This window comes from Acyrthosiphon pisum, chromosome X (assembly GCF_005508785.2).
Source record: "Acyrthosiphon pisum isolate AL4f chromosome X, pea_aphid_22Mar2018_4r6ur, whole genome shotgun sequence".
NCBI lineage: Eukaryota > Metazoa > Arthropoda > Insecta > Hemiptera > Aphididae > Acyrthosiphon > Acyrthosiphon pisum.
Window position 1 is genome coordinate 106,929,431 of NC_042493.1, and position 466 is coordinate 106,929,896.

At 31.5% G+C, this 466-nt stretch overlaps 1 long non-coding RNA gene across 1 annotated transcript in view; it reads left to right on the top strand.

Annotated features, from left to right (window-relative positions):
• The first annotated feature begins 227 nt into the window (after positions 1 to 227).
• Positions 228 to 466, top strand: part of LOC107884899 — a 7,480-nt gene continuing 7,241 nt past the window's right edge. Inside the window, exon 1 of the long non-coding RNA XR_003839990.1 lies at positions 228 to 412. This is a non-coding gene — a long non-coding RNA (uncharacterized LOC107884899). The remainder of the gene's footprint in view (positions 413 to 466) is intronic.

Consider the following 466-nt stretch of genomic DNA (forward strand, 5'->3'; position numbering starts at 1 on the left):
CAGTAAACAAAACGTTTTGGCGATATACCAACCAAGTAATTAATTGAACAAACAATTCTAGTAACCTGGTTGCTCAAAACTGCGTCACCAAAACACAAGATCTATAAAGTACTACTTCTGGTACTACTACTACTTTATAGATCTTGACCAAAACACGCCTAATAGGCGATAAACTGTATAGGTTGATAGACTGTAAAATCAATTACTGTGATATTAGTATGTTACTATAAATGATAATATTAAAATATATAACTGAAAATCTTGGGGTTTGGCCGTGGCCTGTTTGGTGTTTTTAATTTTGTTTGCGATTTAGTGAACAAAGTACCTAATTAATATAAATTTCGATGTGCTAATCCCTGAATATAATATACAGAATTCAGATGTTCCGAGTTTCCGTCATACATTTACTTTGGTGAGTAACAAAATAAAACATTTTTAACTGTGATCAATTTCTAGTAAGTGTCCA